Source organism: Pogona vitticeps, chromosome 3, assembly GCF_051106095.1.
Source record: "Pogona vitticeps strain Pit_001003342236 chromosome 3, PviZW2.1, whole genome shotgun sequence".
Lineage (NCBI taxonomy): Eukaryota > Metazoa > Chordata > Lepidosauria > Squamata > Agamidae > Pogona > Pogona vitticeps.
The window spans coordinates 107658620-107668961 of NC_135785.1; the positions used below are offsets into that span (position 1 = coordinate 107658620).

The 10342-nt window shown below is 42.2% G+C and overlaps 1 long non-coding RNA gene across 1 annotated transcript; it reads left to right on the forward strand.

Moving 5' to 3' along the window:
- Positions 1-239: 239 nt before the first annotated feature.
- On the forward strand, positions 240-10106 carry LOC144588350 (uncharacterized). Its single transcript, XR_013543863.1, has 2 exons — positions 240-5316; positions 6157-10106. It is a non-coding gene; the product is annotated as an uncharacterized LOC144588350 (long non-coding RNA).
- Positions 10107-10342: the final 236 nt, after the last annotated feature.

Here is a 10342-nt window from a genome sequence, read left to right on the forward strand (position 1 = left end):
CCATAGGAAGCTAGAATGCACAACTGTCAGTCACAATTAGCACAGCCAGTGATGGATATGGCAAATGTTGGGCATCACATGTTTCTTACCCCTCCTCCTTATTACTATTATTAGCATTTTCATCATTATCCAAAAACACCAGGCACAGTCAATCAAAACTACAAAACATTGACTGGTATTATAGAACAAATACAAGTTTTAACCAAAAACCTAAGTACAGTACCTATTAAATATCAATGTAGTACATTTGCTGGTCCTAATATTGCAGGGGTTTTTTTGTAGCTCTGATGGTGTTATTTCTGAGATCTGCAACTGCTTATAATACTATGTGAAATTTCTTTATATTGTTCCCAAAGGCCTGATGACGACAGGAACCACTGAAGTGTGTTTCATCCACAAGTAAGATGTTTCAATTGCCAGATCTCTGTATTTTGTGAGTTTTTCCAATTCTTTGCCTGCCTAGACCAGAATAATGAGACAGACACAGTATAAGGAATAACTTCGTTAACTTATTTAACTTGAACTTCACAAGGGGACTACCGTAAAGCAAAACAGGTCTGTAATCAGGGTCAACCTTGTCCTCCCAGTCCAGACTTTGCCCTAGTGAGTTCCTATTCCAGAAGTGCACTGTCCACTGTGCACTGTACAGCACACTCCCGGTCCTCAAATAGCCGGAGTACCCCCAGGTGGTCCTCCTGCCCCTAAGTACCCAACGTTTCCTAGGTTCCCCTACTTACTCTCCCCTCATCTAATTCCCTTCTGAGGGGAGAGGTGCCTTACGCACCCTGGGTGCCCCATTTTGTTCCTTTTTGCATCACCTACCACAGTATAGGAGCTACGAAGTATGCCCCTTTACTTTATTTATTTATTTATTGAATTTATACCCCGCACCATCTGGCAACCAGGCCACTTGTCCCCCACCAAGCCGACAATGTCAGTTCGAAGGCTCACTTGCAAATCCCTTAGGAAAACGTCTACTCCCACATTCGATGTGTACTCCATCCTCTCTGTATAGCCAAGGCTGATTAACTCTAAGATCAGAGTGACCACCTACCTACTCTTTTAATGTCCTGAACTCTGTACCCCATGGCTGCCACTGTAGTGGTGGGTTATAGCACACCCGGTGGACAACTAAAGGCAGCAGTTTTGGGCCCGAGAGTCACTCTCCAGAACTGATATTTCTTCAGTGGAGATCCATCCTTGTGCTGCAAAAAATCCCCCCTCCTCATCTCCCCTGAGGCATAGGTATTCACGGGACAGATCTCTCCTGTTGAACACTGTCCTAGCACAATAATCTGCCCCTTCCCCTTCCCCCACTGATCCATTTTTCACCTTCATAAGTGAATGGCAATTTGCTCATTCAACACCACCATGCCCTTTCTCTGCAAAGAAGACAGGGATGCATCTATTTTTTGCCACTGCCACTAACTCACTTTCCCCCAAATGCTATCAGTGTTGCCACCCAAAAACGGCAGGTGTCAAAGTGATCTATACAAACCTTATCCCACGTGTTCCCTAATTTATCCAGGATGGCCAGTGATCTGGGCATACAGGTGTCCCCCATGGCACCCCGTTCCTTGCCCCACATTGCAATCATCTTCCGAATACAGAAGTCAGCAGTGTGGTCCCTGCACATTTTTAAATTAACATTTTACTTTAGATCCTGCACAGGCTCTCAAAAACTCTCTCCCTCAGGCCCCTCTGACCACAGGGCTGTGCCAATATACAACCCAGCTCCCTCGTCGCTTTTCAATGCAGCACAAGCCACACGGCCAAAAGCAAAACCACTTGACGCTTGCTCAGCACCTCCTCATCCAGATGAAGCCAGCAAGAGAGATAAAAGCAGGCCTGGGCAGCCTTCTTAAATGCTCCTTCGGGCCAGCCTGCACTCGAAGAAGCCCCAGCCTAGCAGTTGCATGCCTCACAGAGTGTCAAAGAAAATTACAGGCCTGAGCAGAATGGAGTGTATTAATGAGAATCCATAATGATCAGGTGTGTTAAAACGGAGTCAGGATGACTCAGCAGAGCTGATGCAACTCAGGGATGATGCAACTCAGGGATGATGCAATGCGTGATCTGATTGGTCCTCTATATGTATATATGTGTGAATTGTACAGTCAGTTGTATCTTCCTGCTTGAAGATCACTTCTACATGTTATGCTGCCAGAATGCTGTAAATACCGCTGTAAATACACGTTGCTGAAGGAAATGCTGCTGGACTGTCCGTGAGCTATTTCTTGACTGCCTGGACTGCGAATCACTCTGCTAAAACTGTGATTTGCACTAAGAAACGCTGACACAGAGAGAGCCTTATTTTCAACTCTGGCATCCTCTGGAGTTACAGTGTCAATGATACAGACATTTCTTCGTTCCACTACTACAATGTCTGGTGTGTTATGTTCAAGGTGTCTAACAGTTGGGGTCTGGAAATCCCAGAATATCTTGACTTTGTCATTTTCTGACATCTTCTCTACATGATGTTCCCATGGGTTTTTGGAGGCTGGAAAGTTATATTTTTTGCATATTATTCTTATTCTGCTGCTTTTTGTTTTTTTAAAAAAAACAAATAAAAGTATCACAACTATCCAGGCGCACAACACATAATGTACTTACAAAAGTTTTAACCTATCCTAAAATATTGTCCAAACTGAGGGCGCTTGATCACATCATGATCAAGAACTTCATTTGCATAGGAAGCCGGGGTTGCATGAACTATTTGAAACAAGAGCGGGGGGGGGGGGCTCCAAAAGCGGATATCTGTATCTGTCCTATAACTTCACAGCAAGGACCAATACAGTATAGATAAATTAGTTAGCTTCTTTGCAATCTCTGGATTATCCTTCAGGAATCATTTCACATCTTTTTTGGTTGATTTGCTTCACTGTATCGGCATCCTATTGCACAAGTATTTTTCCTAATCTATGATAGGTATTTCTTTCCCTAGACTTCAACTGATATTCCAAATGCCTGTGTTGTATCTCTGTAGCAAGTTTCCACTGCCATGTATTCGATGGTGTTGTTGCTATGGTTCCAAATAGTCTGGCAACAGTTTGCATCTTTAACTTGTTCCTAAGCACCATGCAAGGATCAGCTTCTCTCCCAGTGCACACACGGCTCAGATAACTGAATACTGGTAGCAATGCAATTCGTTGCCTGTCTTGTCCTTGCAGACAAGAAGGAACTGCAATATTCTTTTACTTGTAAGGATAGTGAGGAATTCCCAGGGGCTGTTGATAAAGTTCTTGAATTGGCAAGAATGATGTTATTCCGCAGAATTGCCCACGTTTGCACAAAACTGTCTGTTTTGCATAAAATTACCTGGTTTTACTCAGTGCTGTGCAATTATTCATGAACTGCACATATTAACATAATGATTGCTGCTTTATTTAAGAATTTGAAGCACTAAACTGAACGCTAAGTGTTAACCAGTCCCTTCTCCCTCATTGGTCTTCTCTGTGTGTGGGTAAGTACACGTGTGCCCACCCAACCCACCCCATACCCGCATTTTGCTTTTTAAAAGCAAGGACACTAAGGACATTTTATAATGCTAGAGGCCTTGAGGGGGAGAAAATCTGTTTGTCTTGCTTGTGCTGAGCAGACGGAATCTCACATGGCTTTTAATTATCTTGTTAAGGTATCTTGTCCTGTTGAGACAACCATAATCAACGAGAATGACAATTTTGGCAAGCATTCTTTCAATCCCTAGCTACCAGAGGAGGGAATTATTTAAGAGCCAGGAGGATGCGAACCTCATTCCTGTGCCCTCTGGAGGACTATCCCGAGACCCCACTGGTAGGGCAGCCTGAAAACATGGACAGGATAGCTGGATAACTGGTGGAGTTGGGTGGCAGGAAGAGGTAAAAAGAGAGGGGGGTTGTTGGCATCAGTGTCAGAAACATGGATGGAGGTATGGGAAGAGCAGCTCTTGATCTTCTATGCCATGCGGGAGAACTGGTTCATGCTTCTCCAGAACAGGAGACAGGAGAGTGGATCAGGTTTGCTCCAGGGAGGATCATGATAGGAGAGCACCCATGTGTCCCCCACCTGGGCCATCGCAATGGCGACCAGACTGCCCAGTGTAACCTCACCTGAGGAAGGTGATGCCAACCCAGAAGAGGCATTGGAGGCATTGCCAGCAGGCTCAGGATGAGAGGAGCAGATCCACTGGGAAGATTTGCTTTGGCCAGGCACTACCAACCCTCATTGAGGGGTGTCTGGTTGCTGGAGTTTGTGCTGAAAACTCAGTCCCATCTTTGGATGTTGGGCAAAGGGGGGGTAGTGCACAGAACTCAGCCCTTGCAGGGACAAGACAAGTAGAGGGAACGAGTGGGTGCAGGACCAGGCCTCTCAGACTGCTGATGTATCCAGTTCCTCTGCTCTAGTAAATCTGGTTGGACTCTGTCTCATTCTGTGAAGTTCATGGAGCCTGCATCTTAAAACACAATCACTGCCTCCTTTCCTCTTGGCAGTGGCACTGGATGTACATTGTTACAACACTAGCTTTTCTCAGTTCCCATTATTTGCAAATTAACTAGCTTCATTTTGTAATTGGCATTCAGGCCATAACCATTTTCTTTGCAAGTTTGATTTCTCATAAACAAAATATAGTCTCAGTCTCATTTCTCGAATGTTAACATGAATTCAGTTCTGATGTCAATGTCTAATGTAGAGTTTGGTCCTCAGTGTTTAATGGCCCCAAGACACAGTCATTGATTCTAGCAATACATTTAATCTTTATTATGATCCAAATGTTAATTTACTCATGAACAGGGAAGTTGTCAAAGACTCCAATTACATTGCTTGTACATTCTCCTTTCCCCCACTGATTGCTTACATTTCAAGATACAAAATTACTCTTAGATTTTGGTCAGTGGGGTGTCCTCCATGCTTATTTACTATGGATAGCTAGATCATCATCAGTGATTCTGTGAAAAAAAATTATTTCATCTTTCTAAATTATCCAGTATTATGCCTTTCTTTACATTCTGAGTAATAGCATTCGTTAATATATCCTTCCTTGCTATTTATATAGAATTTTCCCCCAGGGATAACTGTATCCCACTTAGTCTTGCTGTTCCATCATTTTGAACATATAGATATTTGTACATTGAGTCCCCCTCTAAAGATTCATTTTGTGTGCAACTATTCCTGTGACTTTTTGTTCTTAGGATAGAGGTGTTATGTCTCACAATGTACTCACTACCATCCTTTACTGTATCCCTACTGAGATGACCTGGAACTTGTACACCATTGTCCTGAAGAGAGGAGTTGACCTTATATGGATGCTCATCAGTTCCATTCAGCCATCTCTAAAAGGTCAGTATTCGCCTCCAGCAGTCCATGACCACTATGACTCAAATATTTGCAGCCTTCTCTTTGGTACAGGATTGGGATAATCTGAACATTCTGCAGGATCTAGCAAATCTAAACCCTTCTTCCTAATTCCATGGCCTCACCTACCTATTCAGTCCTGGCAGCTATACCTTACTAATGGGCCATGTATATAGAGAAGGCAGCGTTTAATTGGAGGCTAGTAACCTACATTTGGATCTAGTGGCTATAGGACCTAATGTCAGAGGTGCATGAGAGTATAGTAGAATTTATGAGCCTGTCTTATACTGTGTGTGATGTACACAACCTTTGATACCAGAAGCCTACTGCAAGATGAGGTGCCTACCTCCATTGGCCATGGACCACTGGTGAGCGTTGCACTAGCCTCCAGAAAAGTCAGCTTGTGATTAACATAACTACCTAAATCAAACTGCTACAGACCTTTTTATTTATTATTAAGTTTATTTATTTATTTTATCACAAGGCATGCTCCTAGTGTGAAAGGATGCTGTCACACACACACACCCCAGCTCCTCTGATTGTTCTCCCTAACAAATAGATTTGCCTTCGAGCATGACAATTTCTCTTGTCTCCACTTCCGCTGCCACCAGAGGAAATCCTTCCTCAATTACCAATTAGGACCACAGAATCAATTGTGTCAAATATAATATCATTTATTAATAGATTAACATATTTAAGAATCAAGGAAATCATAGATGGAATTGTATTTCGTATTCATTAAACTTCATTTATCTTAGAAATATGCTGGTTACTTTGCTAGTTTCAATCACTTTATAACAGTTGCATTTATACGTTTCTTTTCAGGTGTTTCTTTCCAAAACAATTCTTCAAACTACCTAACTCTTTCCCTAACTCCTGACTAACTGTCCTATCTCATCACTAACCAAAGCCCTTAACTCCAGGCTAACTGAACTCCTAACTCTAACTGAAACTCTAACTGTCCTCCATTCGCTTCCTATATTCCCTAGTTCCGCCTTCCTGCACAACCATTGGCTACTGAACCAGTATTCCATTGTGATGGACGGGCGTGGTTTTTGGCCTGTCATCACAGATGCCACTTAATTGACCAAGGAATGGTCACAACAATCACAATGTCTAGTATGAAATATTCCATCTGTGTAAGAGTTGGGGGCGGGGGGAGAGTGTATCTCGTATCCCTGAGCCAGCTGCTCCTCTTTCTGCTTTTCCAGATCAGCCCGTTTAGTCTTAAGGGAACAAACCTATTTTAACAAACATCAAGAGAGATTGGTGTATTTGCCCCGGGTGTTAATGATGGGACAGTTCTCGGTTTGGTTTGGATCTGAATTTGAATTTTATTGCGCTTTGTTTTGCCTCATTATGTTGGATGTAGATAAATAAGCAAGTATGAAAATGCAAGTGAGTGTTGCTGCTGTTGTTTCCATTACTCTTTCTCCAAAGCTGGTAAAAATAAAAAGATTACTCTCCATGTTTGTATACTGATTTCTAAAATTTGAGGTTTGTGGAGGGGTGGTTACTAACGGTTAATGTTTCTTCAGTGCTCCTGTGCTGGTAAAAGTACTAATAGTGAGGGTAGCCTGTATCAATTTTGCAATGTGCGGAACAAAACCCTCATTCTGTGTTTATCGGAAGTCAGGAGAAGTTGTGAAACATGGGGATTGCACATCAATGTGTGGTATTGATGTGTTGCTGGGTTGACAGGTACTTGCAGAGTTTGCTAAAGATATGACAAGAAATGAACAAAGGTCAGAGAAGCAGGGCCAGCTCTCTCACTGTGCGATGTTGCAGGTAGAACAGTATTTGTCCCAAAGGAACCCAATACTAATTATTGTTTTAGAACTACAGAGCTGGAAGGGACCCTATGGATCATCACGTCCAGCTCCTGTCAAGGAGGCACAGTGGGGAATTGAACTCCCAACCTCTTGTCTTCACAGCCAGATGCCTAAACCCCTGAGCTATCCAGCAGTCATGTTCTAACTGAGATTGTTAAAACCTATATAACGAATGCATTCTGGAATGGTTTTCTGCCCACCTATATTTGTATGTATGTTTTGCATTTGCTGCTGAAGCATCATAATGATACCAGGAATATATGAAATTGGGGCATTTAGGAATGCAAACATTGTGGGAAATGGACTTCAAACATGATAGATTAAAAGCAATGCCAAGTGAGACTTCAGTTTCAGTTTACTCTAGATAATAACTTACCAAAAATCACAGGTTCCTTCATATGCAGGATGGGAGGGACTTGATTATTTTTTTAAAAAAATGAATGTTTGAGAAACTGAACCTTATCCTTTTGACCATTTCGTTCTGGGTGCTTAACTTCTTAAAAGTCTGGCTTTGAATTCGCTCTACACTCAAGCCATGGAAGTGCTGCACGAGCAGTGCCACCTCCTTTTCTCTCTCGTGTGGTTCTTCCCCTCTGACACCTTTCTGATCCTGCTCAGACTGAGAAAAACTGTAGCTTTTGAAGTTAGGTAGGTGTGTAGGTGGTGGAGAAATTTGTTTCAGTTGGCTTCTGAAGAATTTTCCCAAGGTCACCAACGACATGTTTGGCACACATAAAAATTGAAGTTAAAAAAACAACAACCTGTGAATTCGGGGAAAGGGGACTGGCAGTTTTCCCCATCCTTAAGATGTTTTGAGTGTGAATATTCATGCACGTAACAAACACACACATCCATGAGTACACATCCCATATATGACACTTATCAGGGAGCCCAAACTGGTTGTGGCACCCTGTCAAGCGTTCATCTGGCAGATGATTTCTGTTTGCTATTGTGCAGTGTATCCAATGGTTCTAAGACTACTGTAGAATGCATTTGAAGATTCCTTGTATTGGGTGTGTTTTGACACTAACAGACAAGGCAACTGACAGATGCATTGAGTGCTGCCTTGCCAGGCTAACTCTGCAAGATCACAAAAAATGCCTCTGGACTGTCAGTTGCACAAAGCTTTAACTCCACTTAGACGGGAATGATCCCTCTAAGCAGAGAACAACATTGCTCCGGAGAGATTTGAAAGCCATTCAAAATGTTTAAAATTAATGCTCTTTTCGAAATGAAAAAGCAACTGGGAAGCCCCAGTTTTCTGGCAGTCAAGCCACTAATCTCAAGTCAGCATGAAAAGTATAAGAGGAATAAGTCAAGCAAAGAGACTGAAATAAAAATATCCACCTGGGAGAGAATTAGGACCAGTACGCATGCCAGAGCAAGAGTAGTATATGGGTTAAATGGTTGCGCTTGGGTGTGGGACAGCCAGGTTCAAATCCCCACTCAACCATGAAACTCACTGGGAGACCTTGCCCCCCCCCCTCAGCTAGACCTTCTTTGCACAATTGTGATCAACTCATTGGGCGACCTATTAGCTTTACAAAAGACCTGCACTCAGTGGAGATGAAAACAAATGGGCCTTCATTTATCGACGTGGGTTAACAGAGCTGTCTGCCTTTCTGGACTCTCCTCAGGGGAGGCATTCTGTATGGAACGGGAATTTAGAAACTAAATTAAGATGCTTGGAGTCATACAGTGGTGACAAAAAATATCAAGATAGAGTGGAAGAGGTTGTGAGTGGTAATTTATTGGGATCAGTCCTCAGGCCCCCATTACACACTTTTCTACAGATAACAGAGCTAAATGCAGGCTTTGGGACACTACTGTCATCCCAATCTGGATGCCCATAGGAGGATGATTCAGGGAATATCCCTCCTGCCACAGAGTCTGTCCTGGAGGGTAGGAGTGGTGAACATTTTATCTAGTTAGGTTTTCCCCCTCTAAACTTTCTTAAATCTATTCTAAAATTTCTCCACAAGTCTAACAAAGAAGACCTGAGATGTTAAAAATCCAAATGTGGGAGAAAGTGAAATGGACAGGTTTGTCAATCCATACCCCGGGATTTCAAATCTATCTTGGGTGCTTCACAAATGAATTACCTCTGCTGACTAAGTACACAATATGCTTTCTTTGGCACGCAGATGTAATTTCAAGTATTTAAGCATTGTTAATATTTATTATTTGTTCTTGTTCATTGCCAAGGTAAATCAAGAGTTCGGTCTGAACAAATATTATGCATATGTAACTGAAGCGAAGGATTTGCAAAAATCAATAAAATTTAAATAAAGCATAAAAAATTAAGCACTTTTCATTACCATAGTGGCAAGTAGCAACCCATTAAAATGTTTTTTGACTACTGCTTCCAGAATCCACCTGCCAGCAATGTCAATGAGTAAATACATATGATTATTTTTTGAGTAAGTAAATATCAATACACAGAAACAGGCCGCATATTGCTAAATAGCAAGATATTTTGCCTGCCAAACTATGGAGCAATCCTACTTGTGTTATAAAAAATTACAATAGTTCCTGCTAAGGACCCAAAAAGTGCAGGTAGGCATGGATGAGGGTCAGGTTGGTTCATGATTTCCTGTAGACCACGTGGTCAACAGAACATAGAGTCAACCAGCATGTTCTCAAAGCAGAACAAAACACAAGATAAAGTGCCTATTGCATCCTGAGTTTGATTTTCATCATGTTTGATCACTGTTACTGAAGCAGAGTGGCACTGGTAAGTGTTTCCCCCAACAATTCAGTGCTGTGTCACTTGGGTAGTGCACCAATACAGTGATGTGTCAGCTTCCAATAAATGAAACAAAATAACCTTTTCTCTGCTTCTTGTACAGTGTGAGAGAGGAGAGAATGCAGAGGGTGATCTCTCCCTACACTCTTTTTCTTTATAGCCCAGTGCGGTTGCACTTTGGTGGCAAACCAATAAAATAATATGCTACTTACCAATAAATCAACATAAAATAAAATCCAGTTTTCCTTGCTCCCCACAGAGGGGAAACACGAGAGAAGGGGGAAGGAGAGAGAGAGAGAGAAAACAAACCATAGAAACATCTATTTTTTTCTTCATTAATCCATGCTGTTTCACCGCACTGGCCTGCCAATACAGTGACATGGCACTTATCAATAAATAAGGAAATAATTTATTTCTGTGGAGGGGGAAGCAG